Below are 23,436 nucleotides of genomic sequence, written 5' to 3' on the forward strand. Positions count from 1 at the left end.
TGACAAACCAAGGGCACTGCACAGCTGCCTTGTTCTGCTTAGCAGCTACAGCCCCTTCCTGGGAAACTTTCTTTCTTTGGTAATTAATCAGATCTATATTCTGACGCTACAGGATTGATTTATTATTCCACGTATAATACATGGGATTCTGCAATCCCTGTAAAAAAACAAGTCTCTAATTTCTTTACAGTCAGTGACTTGTGATACATTCAGTTCCTAATGACAAAAATATGACATCAGATTCTCAACTGTAATAAATTATTACAGTTGAGTTCTGGTCACAGTGCCTAGTAAGCAGCAGATGGAAGGCAGGCTAGGTCACTGAACAAAATGAAAGGAGCAAAATGATACTTGCTTTATTTCTTATGCTTGTCGAGTTGTTCAGTGAGAAGCAAAAAGGAGATATTCAGGGCAACATGTTTATTTTTTGAACTCCTCAGCTAATGCATACAAGGTTAGACTCTTTTTGCAAGATTCTACTCCAACTTTGTTAAAAATTAACTGTTTCTAATACATTTGTGCAACAAATATTTAACAGCATTATTGATTTGTTTAATTTTGCACTAGAGATTCAGTTTTTATTCTTCATGTTTGCAAACATGCTCTCTTTTAATATGAAAGAACGATGAACTAAGAATGTAAGTGGTTTGCAGCAAAGGAAATGGTGGGACCATGTATTATATGGGATAAAGTACCCCCTTCAGCCTCGTTGCCTTTGCCTTAGAATAATGGCAGGGGGTACTTTATCCCATATATAGTGCGTCGGAGCCTGCAATCTGTTTATAAAAGTATGTTGTAAAGAAATTGGGTTAGTGGTTGAGAAGGGTAGAAGGCTCACTCAGACAACAACCACAATCCTTGCAGGTTGAACCAGAACAGTCTCTAAATTACCTGCACTTTAACGCTCTGGCAGCTTTGCACAAAGCAGTCAGGCTTAACTTAGAGGCAATGTGTAAAGTATTTATACAGCACCCAAACAATAATGAAGTGAAAACACAGCATGAGCAAGATCCCAAACCAATTTAGAACAATAGAGTAATTTTTAATAAATAATTTGATACCAAAATGACTATAATCCAATCCGAAGAACTGGAGGTATGATTTCTTAAAGATTTTAGTGAAAACTAGCACCTAAAAGTCCAAAGCGACAGCAGAGGGCATCTAGTCCCACGAGACCGGGTCAAAGTCGAAAGTTAAGGCCGACCGCGAAGGAGAGCGGTTTGGATGCAAGCAGTTGATTGGACCTGGTCAGCGCTTACCTCCAGTCTTAGAAAATGTTTTGAAGAAAATTGTCTGGGAAGGTAGAAGTTCAGCGAGGCAAGGCTTCAGGAGTGTCCGAGGAGGGAGCATCATCATCGGATGGCCTTGGAACAAAGTCACATCTAAGATTTTTACCTTCAGTCTTAATCTAAAATTCGGAACATCCCATCCACCACGAACTCTGGGCAAATTAAGCCACTTAATTGCCCTCCTAGTTCTCTTATATCCCCACATAAAGCATGAGCACATTCTTTCAGTCTAATACAATCATGAATACCAGGGGTATGGCGCGAAATAGATAGAGAAATTTTGGGAGTATTACCATTTTTAGAACATTGGATCGCCCACAGAGTGATAAATGTAGTCTATTAAGTTTTTGTAAAAGCAAGTTCGAGGATTCCACGATCGGGTCTAAATTAATCTCGGGTATTTTCCGAACATCGGAAGAAATACGAATACCCAAATAGACTGCCTCAGAAACAATCTCCACCTGTTGCGGGAGGCCCACCTCTGAATGCAGAACCTGAGTCTTGCTCAGATTTAGTTTATAACCTGAAACAGCACCAAATGCCTTAGTAATAGCTTCGATTCTATTCAGAGCAGTTTTAATTTCAGAACATATTACTGTCTATGACAATTCCTAAGTTTTTGACTTTCTCCTTTTCCCCGGGCGGGGACGGCAGATCTTTTGGCCACCAAGAACTCCAGTCAGGCGTTTCTGGATTACCAAAGAAAACAACTTCAGGTTTGTCAGGACTGCACTTCAGCTGATTGAGCTTAAACCAGTTAAAAACCTTTGTGAGGCAAAACCTAATCATTGCCCCTTCAAAGTCAGTTCCTTTTTCACATGTAAAAATCAGCTGAGTGTCATCAGCATAGGAAACAATTTTGGGGCCCTCTTCCTCTACCAGAAATGCAATGGGGTATAGATATATATTAAAAAGGGTAGGACTGAGAATGGAGCCCTGAGGGACACCTACATTCATGGCCGGAACCTGGGATGAGAAAGGGGGGGGGAGCCAGATCTCCTGAGATCTATTTGCCAAGAAGGATGACATCCATGTTAAGGCGGTCCCCCGCAGGCCGATGTTAGCAAGTCTCTCCAGGAGCCTCTCATGTGAGACCATATCAAAGGCCACCGACAGATCGAGCAGTATCAGAACAGCCTTGACACCCTGGTCCAGCTTACCCTTGAGAATTTCAGTCACTTCCAGCAGAAAGGACTCCATACTGTAGTTAGCCCTAAAACCGTATTGGAACTCATGAAGGAGCTTCCCATCTTTAATGTGTTTTTGGAGGGCCTTGTTTACATGCTTCTCTAATACTTTGGAGAGGGCCGGAAGAAGGGAGATTGGCCTGTAGTTGGCAGAGTCAGTCGGTTTGGCGTTAGACTTTTTTATCAGTGGAAGAATCTTAGCATTCTTCCATAATTTTGGTATGTTGCCTGAGGAGAGGGAAGCATTAAAGAGCTGGTTTACCGTGGGGTTTATGGTGGGAGCTAATAGGTGCAGGATATTCGCTGGACATGGGTTGGTAGGAGAGCCAGACTTAATGCTTTGGAGAAGGGTCAGTTACTCTTAAAGCTGAAACTCAGGGAAAGCAAGCAAAGATGGAGGATCCAAGAGGTGAAATTTGCTATTAGAACTAAAGTAGAAGGTCAGTTCTTCCTCTGAGATGTTAGTGAAGGCTTTTTGGATCATGGAGATCTTTTTGTGGAAGAATTGAGCTATTTTCTTAGACCATTCTTCCGTGCATGGCCCTTCCTTTGTGCCGGCTTTCTGGGGGTAAAGGATTTAACTATGCTAAAGATTTCCGTACTCTTATTTTGGGCATTTTCTATCTTGGTTTGAAAGAAGTTTTTCTTGGCTGCCTTCATGAGAATGTAATGAGCTTTTAAGGTGTTTTTATACACCTTCCTGTCCTCAGGTAGATAGGATTAACGCCATTTCCGTTCCATTTTTCTACAATTTCTTTTGCTTGATCTGAGGGAATCATTAAACCATGGGGCTGACTTCTTTGAGGAGTGGGAAACAACCGGTACCACTGCACCGATGTTGGTTCGGAGCCATGAATCTATTGAGAGGGTGTCCGAGTCAGGGAATCCAGGCAGCTCCGGTGAGGAACGACCAATGGCGTCTGCTAAAATCGGGATGGATATTTTATGGAACATTCTGTAATTAGGGACCCTCTGCCCTGCGTTAGGCCAAGGGGCTGCTGCAGAGTTGAGAATGACGAATTTTAACAGGAGGTGGTCAGACCAGGTAATGGGAGGAGGTAGGCTTATTGATATGTCAAAGTTGTGAAAGATCTGGTCTAGGGTATGGCCCTTCTCATGGGTGGCCGAAGAAATAGATGGAAACATGTTGCAGGCCTGCAGCGTCTCCAACAAGGAAATTGTTTGAGGGTCTTTTCCAATGTCCATATGTAGATTGAAATCTCCCAGAATAAGGCAGTTGTTGTATTTGAAGGCCAGGGAGGTGGTGGCTGTATTAAGCGTAATAATAACATTTACAATTACACCAGGAGGTCTGTAAATCAGAAAATCAGCTATGCTATGATGGAGGGATAAGGTACAGCGGAAGCCTAAGGACTCTGCACCCTCAATGATTTCTGTCGGGATGGGAGAGCAGTCCTAGTTTTTGATTGTTACTGATGGCGACACCGCCCCCCTTTCCACTCGGTCAGTCCCTCCTAAGGATTTTATAACCCATAGGGATGGCGGAGGTGATAGTAGGGTTGGAGGCTTCAAACAGCCAGGTCTCAGTGAGAAATAAAAGATCAGGCTGTTCGTCTAAAAGTAGGTAATAAATGTGTGGTTCATGCTTTTGCATAGAGCGACAATTTAAAAGGGTAATAAATGTGTGGTTCATGCTTTTGCATAGAGCGACAATTTAAAAGGGTGGGCTTTAAGTCCTCTGTTTTCTTATTGTTTTTACACTTATTGTTCAGTGGGAGGATCTTTGGTGCAAGTTTTCTGGGCTGAAGGAGAGACCAGTTGCACTTATTGCATCGAAAGTCTACCTCCAAGCTCGGATCAGCCGCTGTACACTGACATAATGGTAGCCGCCTAAGGCTAAGCAGTTTTTCCCTATTGTAATATAGTGGAATAAACTCACCGGAGGAGAACTGGGCAGCATGGCAGGTGCCAGAGGCCTCCGGGACGCTGATGGGCGCAGATGGGCTTGCTTTTGGCACCCCTGGGGCGCGCCAGCAGCACGCGTCCGCTGCGGACGTCCGTTTGCATTGGAAATATATAGGCTAATGTCTATGATGCAAACTGGATCGCTAACGCTGCTAGGAAGTGGAAACTGAGTGGGAAACGGGCTCAAATTGGATCATAAATTCAAAGCTGTTCTGAACAGGGGCCCCCAAAATATGTTTCGCCCAGGGCCCCCCAAATCCTTAAGATGTCCCTGGTGGTGGAAACCATTTATGTCCCTGTGGCTTGAGCAGGAGGCTGGAAAACTAGCCCTTGGAGTCACTTCTGGTAGTCCAGGGTGCAGGTGAAGATGCAGGGCTCAAAAGCAGTGTTGGCCTCAGAGGGTTTAAGACATGCTACAGGCAGCAAATCAGTCCTTCCAGGTGCAGTGGCAGTGTGGCAGAGTGCACAACAGGGCACAGCGGCAGGCAGTCCTCTGAGAGTCCTTCTGCAGAATGAGTAGTGAACTGGAGACTAGGTCTGAAGGTCCTATTTTCACACCCTTCTGCCCTTCCTCTGGAAGATCGGAGACATTTCTGGAAAGGTTCTTTGAAGTACAAATAATTTTAGGACTCCCCTGCCGGATCCAAGCTGGCTGCAGTGACAATGCAGGGTTATTAATCCCTTTGTGTGGAGACAGGACACAGTCTATCTACGTGCAAGTGGGGCTGTGCTCAGTTCTGTCCCGATCCTGCCAGTTGATAGCCCATTGAGGCCCACCTAATCTCTCTATTGTGTGACTGTCTAGGAGGCATTCACAAAGTACAACTGTCCTCTACAACCAGTCATGTGGCCCAAGACAAGCTGCAGGCACAAAGGGCTAAGGGCAGGAAAATACCAACTTTCTAAAAGTGGCATTTTAAGAGTTGTAATGAAAAATCTATTTACTATTAAAGAGTGTTAATCATTACAATTTCATAGGTACCCAACATGACATTGTCACCAGTTCCCATTTTGGAATTTACAGCTTAATACATGTAATAAGGAATCTCCAATATTATCCTATGAGAGGGGTAAGCTTCACATAGTGAAAAATGAACGTGGTAGTTTTTTATTACCGGGGCATGTAAAACCTAAAAATACATTTCTAACCTTTTAATTACACAACACCCTGTCCTATTGGCTACCTGGGGCCTCCCTTTAGGGGTGACCTATATATAATAAACGGGGAGTTTATGGCTTGGAAAGGGAGTTTAATTCCCGAGTCGACATGGCAGTCCGAAACTAGTCAGACAGCAATGGCAGGCCTGGGAGAAGTTTAAGGTGTTACTTGAGTGGTGGCACAATAAATGCTGCAGGACCACTGGTAGCATTTAGTTTACAGGCCCTGGCTATATGGTATACCACTCTACAAGAGACTTAGAAGTAAATTAAATATGTCAATCCGGTATAAGCCAATCAAGCCATGTTTAGGGGAGTTAGGACAAGCACTCTAGGCTGGTTAGCAGTGGTAAAGTGCAGAGAGTTCTAAAGCCAACAAAAACGAATTTCAGCAACTAATGGAAGGCAAATATTCAAAATCTTTGGGGTAGACCACCCTAGGGCTGACAGGTCTAACATTCAACAACCAACATAATCAATTCACCCAACTACACATTTAAAACAACACACTTTCAAATACACAAACTTTACTACACTTGTCTAAATACAAATAAATGTAAAGTATTACAGAGAACACACTCCTAAATATGCTCTCATCTAGACTCAACTAGACAGCCAGTAACACTCACATCTTCACTACATACTTTCCGCACACTTCAATATACATACACCTCTGAATACACACCCGCACCAAATCTATAAGCAATGCCTAATTTGCAATAAAGCCATACAACTGATAACTCGCACAGTAAATGCATTGCTCATGACCTCACCCTTGGTGGAACAAATGCAATTAATGCTCTTATGCATCAGATTACATATCAGATTACCATTAATACTATGAATAAGAAAACTATGAATTTATAATGATTTATTGGCAAGAGTATTTGTTCATAATAAAAGACATAGTGCTTTAAGGTGCTGTTTCTCATTGGTGAAATAAGAAGCCTTGCATTTGGTTTGTGATTTTTTTTTGTATTGCTTTTTGCAAGTTGTGGATTACAGAGCTAAACATAACTTGTGTATTTCAGTTAAATCTTGCTTTTAATTCATAACCATGGCTGGACTTTAACTGTGTTTGCGAGTGAAGTTCAAAATTATTTCAAACATAGGTATTGGTCCTACCCAAACCTTCACTTTAACTTTTTGGGACTTTTGAGAAAATTCTACATCCAGTAGTTTTGTGGACCCAAAATCAACAATGGGAACATAATCTCCTTCAATCAATCAAATTCATATTTTTTTTAGTGGGACGTGCTCACTGTCCGAGAAACTAGTTGGAACAAGAAAAGGTTGCAGACTAGCAGTCCAGCTATCTTTAACCTTTAACTATTCAAAGTCCATCCAGCACATTTTTGTAACACTAATATTTCTAAAGCCTCTGAATGGATTTACACCATATCAAGCAATAGCACTTCATTTAGTAAACTTCTCATTTATTGTCAAGCTTGGTATATTTCTATGTAACATTTTTTCTGTAGGCGGAAGCTAAAATCTCTATGGGATATAAAATGTGAAATCGTAGTGCTGTGTGCAGCATGGAATGGGAAAGGAACAAATGATGGACAAAATGCTGAACAATGCAAATATGCACCCCCACTCACAAAGATCTGTGTTTAATCCATTGTTCTTTTGCTCATCACACCACCTTAGTTTGGACCCAGCCAGTGCATATCAGACTTGACTCTGTTCCTCATGGACCAGTCCAACCCGAACTGCCAAGCCAAATCCTCCCAAGCATTCTGGGACTGGTTTCTCGGCATCACCCCTCGTCAGCCAGGCTAGCTTGAATCCAGTGGTGCAGTGGGCACAGGACCCACTTCTGGGCATACCCTTCTCACTTAGGACGACAAATGCAAAAGGAAAAAAAATGATGGACGGAATGCTGAACAATGCAAACATCCACACCCAGTCATAAAGATCGAGGTTTAAACCATTGTTCTTTTGCTCACTATGCCGCCCCAGTTTGGACCCAGCCATATGCAAATCAGTATTGACCCTGTTCCTCATGGGGACAGTCCAGCCCGAACTGCCAAGCTAAGTCCTCCCTGGACCGGAAACAAGCATCTTGGGATCGGTTTCCGGCAGCATGGAATGGGTACATGGTAGGTGAATGCATTACATCATAAACAAAACACAAAATTCACTAACAAACACTGTTAAATACAGTAAAAGTCGAGTAAAGATGCAGTTATGATCTGCAATATGAAAAGCACTTAATAACTTACGGCGGTCCTCAGGGCTTCACTGACCCATAACTACTTTTAACCATGTGTTTTCAGTTACTATTTATCTAGGCGAAATATTCCCTGGCACTACATGGTACATTTATGTTAGATTGGTGTGGGCCACTATCAATGACCATGATTTCATGTTTGAAATCATTGTTTCTTTCCAATTTGGATTTAACGCTTTCCTAGAATGCTCCCAAAAGACTTTAGGGTGTTTCTTCACACATTGCAATAAATTAATCCGTTGTAACTGTTTTGAAAACTAATTTAAACTGCCTTTGATGATACCAGCCCAGAATATCAGTTCCTTTTATTGCAATATACATTTTGCTATCAATAACTATTCCTTTATGTGAAAGCATAATCTTTTATTTCTATTGCTTTAATATCCAGGTCTCTTTGCACCTACATATCACAATTCGCCCTGATATATTTTAAAATCAAATATGATTGCTGTTTTTCGTATTTCTGAAATGCCCTCTGACCCCTCAATGCTTGCTAAGTTTCAGGATTCTAGTAGACCTAGAAACCATTTGTTTGAGTTAGTGCATTTTTATATTCCCTTCATCTTTCAGTTTTCGATATTGGTAGCCAGAATAGCAATTTAAGAAATGTATGAAGTCAGTAAGTAGCCTGTTCATGAATTGTAGCTCTGTTTCGTTTTCTTCGGAAAAAGATCCTGCCACCAGCTCATCAGATAAGTTTTGCTGAAAGTTTCAAATTTCTGTCATGGGTTTACGCCCCATAGACTAATTTTGAGAGGAAAATGCTCATGCATTTGAGCAAAATGTACTCCAACTGGGTATTTTGGGGGCATATGCATCAACCAAACTAATACCGATTCCTTAATAGCGAAAAATAAGGAATCGCCATTAAGGAATCGGTAATTGGCATGCATCAACAGATTCGGTAAAATTTAGCGATTCCTTAAAAATCGCTAAATTTACCGATTCCTTAATAGCGGGGCACGCAAACGGCCCCACTAGCAAATAGCGAGTTCGGTAATACCGATTTGGCTAATAGCGAGTTCGGTAATACCGAATTAGCAATTACCGAATCGGTATTAGCGAAATCGCAAATTGCCGCGTCGCACCGGGAATAGGCTGATGACATCACCAACCAGGAAATACTGCTGCCCCACCCACATAGCCTCGACAGAGGAGCAGACAGGAGCTGGAAAGAAGGACAGGCTGTGCAGAGTGAGGCCACACAGATTCTGCCAGTCACAGCACACATCCATCATGTCGCAGGAAGTGCCATCCAGCGCTGAATCTGCACGCAAGCGCAAGAAGAAGTTCTCAGACAGGGAGCTGGAGTACCTCATCGAGGGAGTGGCCAGCAAACACGACCGCCTCTTTGGCAAGCTGTCCCTCAAGGTGCCTGAGACTGAGAAGCGGCGCATCTGGCAGCGCATCCGTGAGAGGATCAATGCGGTTGGCGTCACTAGCCGCAGCATCGACGATCTCAAAAAACGGTGGTATGACCTCCGGAAGCGCGCAAAAGAGAGGATTGCTGAGAGGCTCCGGGAGGCAAGAAGGACTGGAGGCGGAACAAGCACTGCACCATCCAACACAGCCCTGGAGGACCTTGTGGAAGGGACGATAGAGCGGGAAGCCGTCGTGGGGGTGATCCAGATGGACACGTCCGGCGCAGCCACAAGTGCCCAAGGTAAGATGCATGCCTGTGCCACACCCAGCATAGCGTAAATCCATACCCATGCCCCCAGCCCAATCTCACTGTGTCTGCAGCTCTGGCACAGACAGTTCCACACATGACACTACTGCATCTTGGGAGTTGTAGTCTAGTCAGCCCAGAGTGCAGGCACAGGCGTAAATCCTCACACAACACATATGTTGTACATGGCTGTAGACTGTTCATTTGTTGGACCACAGAGGGACATTGATGGGTACAACACTATGTAGGTGTAATCATCCCACTAATCATGCACTGTTTCACACACAGATGCATCACCTGGGGACTCTGACGACAGCGACCAGCTGATCATCTCTGAGACACCCGTGGAGTCAGACCAGGAGACTGTGCAGGATGCGCACGCACCGCCAACACCTGCCACCCCACCAGCACCACCTCCACCAGCGCCACAATCATCGGCACCAGCACCAGTGCCACAAGCCAAGGCACCTGCGCCACAAGCCAAGGCACCACCACCTGCGCCACAAGCAACGGCACCAGCAAGCCAGCCTGCAGCCAGTGCAGCCACAATACCGCAGAGGCACAGGCACCAAGTTGCGCCCTTGCAGGAGATGGCAACCCCCCCCCTCAATTGGCACCCACGCAGCGCACATCCACACCACCTGCTGCACCACATGGAGGCTCAAGACACGCACGGCGTCACAGGGCCCGTCGCAGTTCCGTCTCCTCAGCTGACCAGGATGTCCCAACAACCTCTGCAATTGAGGAGAGGATGCTGCGCACACAGAACCTGCAGGGAAGACATGTGGCTAGCATCAGCTGCAACATCGTGCGCCTAGCGAGGGAGATGCGCGCCATGACTGCAGCAGTCACCGACATGGGCTCCGCGGTCAGGGACATGGGCACGGCGGTCAGGGACCAGACCACTGCGGTTGCTGATGGCAATGCTCAGCTCAGGGAGGAGGTACGTGAGCTCACCCGTGCCATCAGGGAGGGCCATGAGTCCCAGAGGAGGAGTAACCGGCAGCTAATGTTGCGTTCTGCCGCCGCTACCAAGGCCATACAACGGCACAGCAACTGCACCGCTGTGTTGGCACGCCGCACAGTCTCCCTGCAGGTGGACCTTGGGCACTTCTGCGGTGATGTTGCCAAGTCACTGAGACACATCACCACTGCTGTGGAACAACTTCAGAGCAGCACATGCAGTGCTGCAGCATTGGGAGGGGATGACACCAGTGAGGCTGCCTCCAGTGTCAGCAGCGTGTCACTGGCAGAGGCCAGCACCAGGCGCCGAAGTTCGCGTGCCTCCACGGGGACAGGCCGTGGTGAGGGTATGGATGCACCTGAGCGGAGGCTTGGTGTACGTGGCAAGCGGCACTAGAAATTTGTACATGCTGCAGGTCCATGGTGGAGCAACCATGGCCATCCAATTATTCTGTTTGCACAGGCCTGACTTTAAGGAACCTTTTATTTACATTTATGCAATCGGAGCATGATTCACAATGCTAGTTCTGTTGCACAATCCTCAGTGCTACTGTGCATTAAACAGTTGCACCCAACACCAACTTGTAATGTCTCATTTTACCCAGGGTCAAAAATGATTTTGCGTTATGTCTGTCCGCCTCCTATGGCCCTCTGCTGTGTTTGGGATGTGTGCCGGTCGTCGTTGGGCGGGTGGTTGGTCAGCCTGGGGGTCGTCATCCCTGTCCACCTCCATGGGTATCCCCCTTCTGGTGGCAATGTTGTGCAGCATTGCACATACAGCAATTATTCGACAGCATGTGTCTGGTTGGTATAGCATTGCGCCGCCAGTCTTGTGGAGGATACGGAAGCGGCTCTTGAGAATCCCAAAAGTCCGCTCTATCACATTCCTCGTGCTGATGTGTGCAGCGTTGTAGCGATGTTCCTGCGGGGTTGCTGGATTTAGGTATGGGGTTAGTATGTATTCCCGCAGGGCGTAAGCACTGTCACCTAGAAGATAGAAGCATAGACTTAGCATTGGTGATGTACATACATGTGTGGTGTTGGTGTGGGGAAGCGTAGTTCTACTTACCTAACAGGAGTCCCTCTCCAAATTCGCCATTGAGTAGTCGCCTGTGCATTCCACTGTTGCGGAAGATGTATGAGTCGTGTGTGCTCCCTGGGAATTGTGCCACTAGGTCCGTTATGATGTTGTTGGCATCGCACACAACCTGCACGTTGATCGAGTGGTATGACTTGCGGTTCCTGAAAAGGTACTCATTTGCTGACGGAGGGCATATGGGGATATGCGTGCAGTCGATGCATCCAATCACATGTGGAAATTGTGCCACCTGGTAGAATGCCTGTTTAGTGCGGTCCAACTGCTGTGGGGTTGTGGGGAAGCTGATGTGTCTGTGGAGCATTGTCAGCATGGCATCTAGGAATTTTTGGAAGAAGCGTGACAGTGCGCTTTGCGAAACACCTCCAGCAACCGCAATTACCCCCTGGAAACTCCCAGAGGCCAGTAGGTGCAGGCTGCATAGTACCTGAACGTGCGCAGGGATAGCATTTGTCCGGTGGGTCTGGTGCTGCAGTAATGGTTCCAGGTCTGCAATCAGGCGCATGATCATAGCGCGATTGAGGCGATATTTCTGGTACACCTCGTCCTCATTCTGGCCGAGCAGGGTTATGCGCAGTCTGAACACTCTCTCCTGTACCCTTCTCCTGCGCTGTCCTGCTGCATTGATCCGCATCCTCCTTGCAAGCACGTAGAGGGCAGCCATTTTGGGGGAGCCAACAGGGTCTCCTGGGCCAAATTTAAGGGTTTAGTGATTGCCTCAATCATTTGCACATGTAGGAATATCTTTTTTTTTTTTTCTTTTTTTTTTTGACTTTACCTCCAGGTTTTGATTCCCCTTATTTAGCTCTGGCAAAATAGCGATTTTTGGGATTTTCGGAATTAGCGAGTTTTCTTGCATTGGGGTGCGATTCTTTATTTGCTATTGGCAATTTCCGGGAGCTAATAGTGATTTCGGTAATTGCGGATTCGGTATTTAGCGATTCGGTAAATTAGCATTTTTGGTATTAGCGATTCGGTATGTTCGAGGTTATTTATTTAGCGATTCGTTATTTGCTCGGGTTTTGGGTTGATGCATTGGGATTGGGTATTTTTAACACAATACCGGGAGCTATTACCGAATCGGTATTTTACCGACTGGATTTTGGCTTGATGCATAAGGGTGTTGGACAAGAGCTCTGGTCGGTTAAAATGAAAATTGTCACTTTTATTATTTTCTGTGTTGTTCACTACTTTTGCATTTAATTTTTGTTGGATCATTGGCTTCGGGACGTGTTGAGTTTTATTTTAACACTCTGAGTCCCAGTTTACGTTTACATTGTATGATAGAGGCTCACATGGCTAAACTACATGTGCCTCTACCATGAGGCCTAAACCACATATGTGTATTAACCACGCATTCCTTTACCACGCAGGCCTTTACCACGCAATGTTGTGGTAAAGACATGAATGTTAAAGGGGTCTGAGTGGCTAAAGTCGCCAATACTCCGATCCCCCTTTCCCCGCCCTAAGCTACAAACCCCCTACCTGCCCCCCCACCTTGAGGCTCGAATACCCAACCCCCTCCCACCACATGCTGTCCCTAACCTTAACATACACTACCCAACCCCCTCCCACCCCATGCTGTCCCTAAAACTACCCCAATCCTTTCCAATGCCCTTCGGCCTACAACCTTAACCCCTAATTTAAAAACTACCCCGCGCCAGCCCCTTTAAAAACTACCCCGCCCTCTCCGAAGCCCACAAACTGCCACAACTACCCATTACCCTCCCCTGAGGCCTAAAACCCTGCCCCTTAACATATACTACCAGGACCCCGTCCCACTCCTGTTCTGTCCCTAAAACGACCCCAACCTCTTCCACTGCCCTTAGACCTCACACTCTAACCCCTAATAAAAAAACATATCCCGACCCCTCCAGCCCTGAAAACTACCCCGATCCTACCCCAGCCCTGAAACTACCCCAATCCCACAGCCCTGACAACTATACACCCCCCGAAAACTAAACCTCCTAGCCAAGTCCCACTTAACTCACCACGTTCTTTGGCTCTCTTCTTGGTGAGGTCTTCCTGCTTCCACCCAGCAGCAGCTAGACCGTGAACTGCCTTAACCACGCATATGCGTGTTTAAGGCATATGCGTGGTTAATGCAAGCATGGTTACGCTTGTGATGTTGCAACACGACACAACAATGACAGCAACACCGCCGCCCTACTGGACAACCTCGCCGACCTCGGACTCAAGCAGCTGGTGAACACCCCCACCCACTACGCCGGCCACACGCTTGACCCCATCTTCTCCTCCAGCAAGCACATCTCCTTCAACCACTCAACAAAACTACAATGGACAGACCTCAGCTGCGTCCACTTCAGCTACAGGAGAACCACGACCCACCAGCAACCGCAACAGGCACCCTTCAGAGGCTGGAGCAAGATCCCCACCAATCAGCTCACCACCTCCCTCAGCCAGAACCCTCCCACCAACACGACGGACCCCAACGAAGCAGCACATAACCTCACACAGTGGCTCACCAACTGCACCGATGACCTCGCACCACTGAAGAACCCTTCCAGCAGACCAAGCAGCAAGAAAACCTTGTGGTTCACCGACGACCTCAAAAGCTCCAAGAAAACCTGCCGCTCCCTCGAGAAAGCCTGGCTCCGCGACCAGACAACAGAAAACATGACAGCCCTCAAAACGCCACCCGTAACCACCACCAACTGATCCGCACCACCAAAAGGACAGCATTCAAAGAACGTCTGGACAACAACACCCACCACAGCAAGGAACTCTTCAGAATCATCAAAGAGCTCGCCGACCCCAGCGCCTGCAGCAATGACATCACACCCTCGCAAGACCTCTGCGACTCGCTCGTCTCGTTCTTTCACTGCAAGATCACTGACATACACAACAGCTTCAATGAACAAACCACGCACCCAACCACCACACCAGCTCCCCCCACCACCACCCTCTGCACCTGGACCCCGGTCAACACCGAAGACACCACCTGCACGATGAACACCATCCACTGCGGCTCCCCCAACGACCCCGGTCCACACCACATCTTCAACAAAGCCGACTCCATCATCGCACCCCAACTCCGGGACATAATCAACAGCTCCTTCGCATCCGCCACCTTCCAAGAGAGCTGGAAACACACCGAACTCAGCGCCCTCCTGAAGAAACCCAACGCGGACCCCACCGACCTCAAGAACTTCCGCCCCATCTCGCTCCTCCCTTTTCCTGCCAAAGTCATAGAGAAGACCATCAACAGACAACTCTCCGCCTTCCTCGAGACTAACGGATCCCTCGACCCCTCGCAGTCCGGCTTCCGAGCAAACCACAGCACCGAGACCGCCCAAATCGCAGCCACCGACGACATCAGGGCCCTGCTTGACAACGGGGAAACAGCCGCCCTCATCCTACTGGACCTTTCAGCAGCCTTCAACACCGTATGCCACCGCACCCTGATTAACCCTGGGCGTAGTTCGCGAAGTAGCACTTCGCGAAGCTACGCAAAGTGCAGTTCGCACTACGCGAGATATGCGTAGCACTTCGCGAACTGCGTAGTACCTTGTTCGCACTGTGCCAGATGTCGTTTTCAATGATTGCACAGTGCGGACAAGCAACCGGCACTGTGCAATCATTGAAAATGGCATCTTGCACAGTGCGAGCTGTAGTTTTCTGCTGCTCGAGTAGATTTTTACTCGAGCGGCAGCTTTCTCAACGCGAACTGGTAGTTTCTCATCGCGAGCGGTCGCGAGCATACACGACCACTCGCAATGAGAAAACTGACCTCCTCGCGTTGGGAATCTCGCCGGGAGGTTTATTTTCCATGCTCGCAGTCGCCAACTTGATGTTGCTGATCGCGAACAAGGAAAAAGTCTCCCCGGGATGTCATTTTGCTTGCTCGCGGTCGCCAACTTGACGTTGAGGACCGCGAGCAAGCAAAAAATGACCACAGCACTACGCAACACTACGCTACGCGTGTTCGCACTGTGCTACGTGCAGTTCGCGTAGTGCGAAGTAGCGCGAACTTCGCAAACTACGCGAGCGTAGCGTAGTGCTTTGCCCAGGCTTAACCCTGATACATCGCCTCAGCAACACCAGAATCCAAGGAACGGCCCTGGAGTGGATCATCTCGTTCCTCACCGGAAGAACCCAGAGAGTCCGCCTGCCCCCTTTCCGCTCCGCGGCCACCGAAGTCCTCTGCGGCGTCCCGCAAGGATCCTCACTCAGCCTCACCCTCTTCAACATCTACATGAGCCCCCTCGCAGCCATCGCACGCCAACACAACCTCAACATCATCTCCTATGCCGACGACACCCAGCTGATCCACTACCTCACCAACGACCCCGCCACCGCCAGAGCCAACCTCCAGGAAGGAATGTAAGACGTAGCGGAATGGATGAAGCTCAGCCGTCTGAAACTGAACTCTGACAAGACAGAAGTCCACATCCTGGGACCATCCCACTCTGCCTGGGACGACTCCTGGTGGCCCCCTGCCCTGGGCACCGCCCCCAAGCCAACGGACCATGCACGCAACCTGGGTTTCATCCTGGACTCTTCCCTCACGATGACCAAGCAAGTCAACGCCGTCTCATCATCCTGTTTCAACACCCTGCGCAGGCTCCGAAAGATCTTCCAGTGGATCCCCATCAAAACCAGGAAGACGGTCACCCAGGCCCTCGTCACCAGCCGACTGGACTACGGGAACACCCTCTACGCGGGAACCACAGCCAAACTCCAGAAGAGACTCCAGCGCATACAGAACGCTTCTGCACTCCCCACCCACCTACGGACGAACCAGGACCACCTCTGATTCAGGAAGCAACTCAGGACCTGGCTGTTCGAGCAATAGCGGTTGCCCCCCTCCTCCCAGCGCCTTGAGACCCTAACGGGTGAGTAGTGCGCTTTACAAATCGGCTGATTGATTGATTGATTGACACGCGTGGCTGAGGCTGAGGCTGCAGTGTTCCGACTGTATCCCATACAAATCCCAACAAATCATTCCCATCATTCACGACAAGAACTTTCATGGAGCTCTTAATTTCTTATCCATTTCATCCTTGGCAACATTCACTTCATACTGATTGCAAATCTTACACATCTTGGCAAAATGTCACATCCTTCCATGCATTCTGCACACTGAATTCCTTGGTGGTCACAGGCTGTCTGTCACCCTGTGCTTGGGATACATACTTAAAAAACAAATGTTTTAATATAAAAACACGTTTCTGCTGCCCTTTTGAAAACTTTTTCTCCTATGTAAAAGGACACACTGCAATAGTTGAGAGTGTTACGTGTGCAAATATTAGAATTACTGCCTCCATTCCCAAAGCACAATGTTAAAATTGCCTGCTCTCCATTCTGTTGAACAAAATCTCCCAATATATATTTCATCATATGTGTGTTTTCTGCCATAATTACAACAAATTCTGGAAACTCAAAAAATTCCACTATAGCTGTCTAGCTGTGCAGTTATGTGCTGCAAATGCATAATTTCAACAGCCAAAGTCCACTGGCGCCGTGGAATACAGATGCATTTCGGCACCAGTCAAACAAAACTTATGGACAATCTGACCAAAAATGCTACAGGGTGGTGGCACATAATCTTTGACTTACAGCTTTGAAGGTACTTATGATGGAGGCACAAATCAGAGGAACTCAGTTTTCTTATACTGAGTATTTTTAATTCTGCTGCACATTTAGGAAGAGGTACATGCATCAGGGTTTTGTTTTTGTGCAGGAAGGTGTCCCTGCCTGCACGAAAAACAATCCTGCTTACAATGCATGCACCCTTGCACCATGGTGTAAGGGTGCCTGTATTGGTGCTAGACTGCACATTGTGTACCAGCGCTGGGAAAAGGCAGGAATGCACTGTGTTGTGTTAAATGCGATGCATTCATGTTCTTTCATTGTCATGGAGTGCAGCTCAGCAAGGTGACTTGCTGCGCTGTACTGTGCTGCATGACCTTTTGGTAAATATGCCCTACAGAATATACAATACCTTAAACTTATACATCCTAGAAGTATAAACTGGCACTAGGCTTCAGATGTAACAAAACACGATTGAGGTAAAGAACATGATACATTCAACAATTGACAGAACAAAGCAAGTTAACTGTTTTTTGGGCACAATTGGTCACTAAGGTTTAGCATTAGATCTTCCATGAAATACATGCGTCTTAATTACGTTTCACAGTCTTAGGAAAAACCTTTGTTTGAATTATTGAGTATGGACTAACTCTTTTTCTTTCACTGGTCTTATCTTGGATATTTCTTTCTTCAGTGACATACTCTTTCAGGGGTGCATTAACAGTTGCTACTTGAGAGAAGTGTTTTCCAAAAATGTGTACAGAGGAAAAAGCCACCAGACTCTCATGACTATGATGTCCGAAAGTGGGTGTGGCACCTTTCCAGCAAAAACATTAGTGAGAGGACCAGCTGCCATTGGGCTTGTGTGCCTGGCTGTTTAACATGGAAACTGGGCGTTATCTTTGTACTGTAAATTTTAGAGACTAGTTACTCTCCTGGAAAATATTGTAACTTCAACCAGTGACTTGGCTGGTTTTTATGTGTACGAAGATGCCTGTGCCTGACAGCCGGTAATGAACATATTAGCATTGCTAATATATACTTCTTATTACTTAGTATTACATTTCCTTATTTAGACAATCATGAACATTCCTAATTTTTTCTGTGAATTTTTATTTAATGTTGTGAACGTATACAAGAGAGGGAATTTTTACAAGTATGTTTGCACTTTATTACATTGACTATTTTTTCCTGAGCACAAAGGCACCTTACCATGGTTAATCTCATCACATTTATGTATTTTAAGAACACAGGGCTTCATTACAAAAACAAGCGAAACTTGGGACTCTTTTCGGTTACCTCTACGTTTCTTCATAATTTATGCCTACTGAGAGTGTTTACTGACTGCCCTCTCCCAAACAGGCATAATTTAAAACTGCCTTAATGAAAAAACATAATAGGAAAATAATTATACTTCTGAAAGAAAGATACCTGTGATTGTTTTTCTAGTCCTACTTTTACATATATAAAATAATGAGAAGAATACGGTAATATAGGTGGAGGAAATGTCTCACCTTATTTACAAGTAACTATAGAAATCTCATCTTAAAATATTTTTCGAACATGTTGATCAACCGCCAACTTGGTGATAAACCGCCAAATAGCTGCATATTTACAGCAGGTTCATCTTTTACATCCTTCTCCATTTGGTCTCCACCATCACTATAGCACGGAAACGGCATTGGTGGGGGTGGCTGATGCTATAAAGTTGGCCCTGGATCAAGGGAACCAGGTGTCGTGTCGCCATGCCTGTCCCGACTTGTGACAGGGTTAGGGATGGCTGGAAGGGGAAGGGGAGGAGCCGCGGGATGGAAGCGGCAGTTCGCTCGTAGATGGGGAAAAAAAAGAAGGTTTACATAGCGTAGCCGGTGTCCGTGTGTTTCCTGGAACACGGGACATTAAACTGGCGATGAGGGTGGGATACAGCAAACCCCCCTCCACCGTCAATCATTCAGAAAACAGAGCGCACGCTGCCGCGAGTCAAAGCGGAGCGCCCCTGATGATATAGCGCGAGTGATAGACAGCGCCCCCACGTGGCCCCTGTAATTGGAAGGTGCACCTGAAGACTGTATCCCAAGAAGAAAAAAAAAACCTTGCCAGAGACAGCACGTGAAGACAGGGGTAAGTCCAATAAGAATACCCCTGTGAAGAAGTGAGGCATACATGCATTGAATCCATGTTGGCGGCCATTTTGAAGTCAGGCACCTGTATTGGCCAAGCTTAGTCCCAACACGGCGGTCAACTTGAAGTCAGGCAACAAGTAAAAAAACAAAAGAAAAAATCCTCAAGGCCTGCAAAAGACATACTGAGCCTCACAAAGGCCTCTTAAGTCCACTGGAGCCACACTATACCTCACCGTGTCGAATCCTCTTCGCAGCAAGCCGTGCCCAGCCCCGCACACATTGCCCCGCCGCCCGGACAGATACTCATGGGAGTATCATACTTACGCCCTCCTGAGCCACTACCGCTGACGTCAGGAAATAGCATGGGCCCTGCGTGGAAGAATTGGCTTGAGTACTTTGAAGATTTTATGAAAGGGTCACAGGTCCGTGACTCTAACCAACTACTCATCACCCTACGCAATCTCGTAGGTAAAGATATCAGACAAACTATCAAAGACCTACCGCTGGCAAATGCTGCATCCTATGAAAGCATGAAAGAAGCTTTGAATAGGAAGTTCCTTCATAAGCGAAACCTAGACTATGAGCGCTACACGTTCAACCTCGCGTCTCAGGAGCGAGACAAACCCATGGGTGACTTCATCTCACGCCTCAAACGTCTAGCCCGCCATTGTGAATTTGACAACTTCAACACAGAAGACGCCCTTCGCCTGCGCATCATTGATGGATGCCAATCTGAGTCATTACGCCACAGACTACTGAAGAAGCACTACACCCTCGATGAGATAGAAGAACTCACTCGCATCAATGATCAAGCCGAGGAGCACGCAAAAAAATGGAAGCTAGCAAAACCGAAAAGAAGGAGCCGGCCCTCCGTGTGCACTCTCAAGTGGAACCGAGGCGTCGCCCAGACCGACACACATCGGGAAGATTTGCAAGACCACCTCGTATGAAGTCGCCCCGCCGAGGGAGACAGAACAGTCAGTCTCGCAGACAACCTCCACAATGCTACCGGTGTGGCCAAGACTACCCTCACATGGGTCAGTGCCCAGCCATTGGACAACAATGCCACCGATGTGGAAAAGACAACCACTTTGAAGCTGCTTGTCAAGCCCGTCGCACAGAAACGAGACAGACCAAACAGAGCACAGGGTCACGTCACCCTATAAGGGCTGTACAAAGTCGAAGAGATCGCTCGACGAGTTCATCCCGATCCAGAGCCCAGTCACACAGCTCATACCGCTCTCAGCGGTCAACATCCAGAGAGTTGCCTTGCCTTACTCCCATATCACAAGACAGTGATGAATATGTATGTATGGTGGCAGACCCCAATAGAGCGAGGGTCTACACCTCGATGTCCAGAGAACCTTTGCCATGTTTAGGACAATTTTCGCACCACGCTGACCTACAAAGACAAAAAAATCCAAGCACAAATTCACGTAATTGAAGGCCCTGAAACAGCAGACTGTCTTCTCAGCCTATCAACGGCGGAATGGCTAAAGCTAGTCGAGATCTTATACAAAGTGGACGACTCGCCAGACATTGTTAACAAGTTCCTAAAGCTGTTCAACGGTCTAGGGAAGCTCGCCCACTTCAAAGTCAAGCTACACATCAACGAGCAAGTGACGCCAGTGGCACAGCACCATAGGAAAGTACCCTTTCACTTACAACAGGCAGTGGATGATGAACTCCAAGACTTATTGAAAGCAGACATCATTGAAAGATCGACTGGACCCACTCCATGGGTATCCCCAGTAGTACTCGTACCCAAGAGAGGCCGACATAACAAAGTACGCCTGTGTGTAGACATGCGAGCTCCGAATACAGCCATTGAACGGGAGCGACACCCCGGACCTCACATCAGTGATATGATCACACGCCTGAATAGAGCGACAGTTTTTTCGAAACTAGATCTCAACAAGGACTATCATCAGCTTGAGCTACACGAATGATCACGCCACATCACTTCATTCACAACACACTAAGGACTTTTCCGATATAAACGCCTCAATTTTGGGACCTCCTCTGCTGCCGAGATCTTCCAGGAGGCTGTCAGACGAGTGATACAAGACATTCTGAATGCTTTTAACTACAGCGATGACATCTTGGTGTTCGAAGAGACCCAGAAAGATCATGACAAAGCACTGGATTGGGTGTGTCACGCTTTACTCAATACTAACCTCACACTCAATCAGAACGAGTGTGAATTCCACAAGTCGACCCTCAAGTTCTACGGCCACATCTTCTCAAAGGAGGGCATGAGACCTGACACCAACAAGATATCAGCACTCTCGGACACTCCACAGCCGCATGACGTCAGTGATGTTCGCTCGTTCCTGGGTATGGCCAGCTACTGCGCCCGTTACATAAAAAATTACGCTACAATCAGCTACCCTCTCAGAGAACTAACTCGCCAAGGACAACGTTTTTAGTGGTCAGCTGCGTGTGACCGAGCTTTCAACATGATCAAGGCAGCAGTGTGTTCGGCCATCAACCTGGCGTATTTCAACCCCAAACGGAAAACTGAAATCACAGTCGACGCCAGAGCCATTGGGCTAGGAGCGAATCTGGCGCAATATGATAACGAAGCTGACCAACGCCACATTGTTATTTATGCCAGCCGCAGCCTTACCGACACAGAAAAAGCATATTCACAACTGGAAAAAGAGAGCCTGGCTGTCGTGTGGGCGTGTGAGCATTTTCACCTTTTCGTGTATGGCAAGCACTTCACACTCATCACCGACCACCAGGCATTGATCACCATCTTTGGGAACCCCAGAGCGAAGATGCCTCCACGGATTGAAAGATGGGGCATCCGCCTACAGGATTATATGTACACCATCATCCACAAACCGGGGAAAGCAGAGAATCCGGCAGATTACATTTCACGGCATCCCCAAGCTCTGACACGGGTGCGTCACTCTGTGGTTGAAGAATATCTCCACTTCGTTATCGACCGAGCTTGCCCACCGGCTGTTCCACTTGAGGCTATCATCAATGCATCAGAAAACGATGTCACAATCCAAAATATAATTCACTGTGTTCGCACTGACTCTAGACAGCTAGAAGAACGGAACACGAGTGACGCCGTCAACCTGCAAGAACTCGCGGCATTCAAACACATCAAAGATGAGCTCTCCATCAGTGATAATGGCCTACTATTAAGAGACCGGAGAATTGTCATCCCCAACCAGCTGCGACAGGGAACTGTAAATCTGGCACACGAAGGACACCGAGGGGTGGTAGCCACGAAGAAAGCGCTGCGAGAGCGCGTCTGGTTCCCTTTCCTTGACCAGATGGTGGAGACCAAACTCCGAGACTGCCCACACTGTCAACTAGTAGGGCGAGAAGAATCACATGCCCCTCTGCAGATGTCGGAACTACCTGACAGTGTCTGGCAACACGTAGCTGTAGACTTTTTTGGCCCGCTGAAGTCAGGGAAGTACATCATTGTCATCAAGGACGAATATTCTCGCTTCCCCATTTCTCATCAGATTTCAACCACCAAAGCGACCACTGTCATACCTGCAATTGATGAAGCATTTGCCGCATGGGGCATCCCCACAGTGGTAAAGACGGACAATGGTCCACCATTCAATGGACAAGAATTTGCAGAATTCGCGAGACACCTCAATTTCAACATGGCAAGTACGCCTGTCAGGCCCCAATCTTCACTTTTTTTTACATGTAACACACCCCTAAGGTAGGCCCAAGGTACCCCCATGGGCAGGGTGTAGTGTATGTGAAAGGTAGTACATGTACTGGTGTGTTTTACATATCCTGATAGTGAAATACTGCCAATTTCTTTTTTTTACTATTGCAAGGACTAGCTCTCATATCGCTAGAACTGCCTTGTAACATTTCTTACAAGTGTAAATTTCAATCTGGAAAGGGTGTTGGAATTTGGTATCATTCGCTACATCAAAAGGCTAATAGAGAAGAGATTATTAGGAAAAGGCTTCAGAAAATTCATTCTGAGACAGGGTGTAAATTTAACACGAGAGAATGGCAGCAGCTTAGTGAGATATGTAATAAAGCGCTGTGAGGTGCTAATTTCAAAAGAATGAATTTTTTATCCAGAAGGATGGCATATTACACCCCATTAAGACTGCATAAGATGTTTCCAACAAATCAGAACCAATGTTTTAGATGTAAAAAACAGGATAAAAGGGGTTGGGTACATATATTTTTTGAGTGTATTAACCAACTACAATTTTGGAAGTATGGTTTTATCTAGAT

This window comes from Triturus cristatus, chromosome 10, assembly GCF_964204655.1.
Source record: "Triturus cristatus chromosome 10, aTriCri1.1, whole genome shotgun sequence".
Classification (NCBI taxonomy): Eukaryota; Metazoa; Chordata; class Amphibia; order Caudata; family Salamandridae; genus Triturus; species Triturus cristatus.